Raw genomic sequence first — 253 nt, forward strand, 5'->3', positions numbered from 1 at the left:
GCTTGCTAGCGCCGAGTCTGCTCCGCGGTTTATTTTAGCGTCTCAAGTATTCTCCTTCCCTCCCTCTCGCTCCCTTAGTGCTGTTCGCCAGTACCAGTCTGTGCAACCCTGCACAGAGCCAGAGTGTCTCCCTGTCCTGACACACATGACAGCAAAGTGACAGTAGGGCTCCTGCCCCATTAGACCGCTTTCCAGTAGCACCAACTTTTCAAGCAGAGCTCTTCCGACTTTCTCACGTGGCTTATGGCAAAGG

The sequence above is a fragment of the Neopelma chrysocephalum genome, unplaced genomic scaffold, assembly GCF_003984885.1.
Source record: "Neopelma chrysocephalum unplaced genomic scaffold, ASM398488v2 Primary Assembly neopelma1_139, whole genome shotgun sequence".
In the NCBI taxonomy this organism is placed as follows: Eukaryota; Metazoa; Chordata; class Aves; order Passeriformes; family Pipridae; genus Neopelma; species Neopelma chrysocephalum.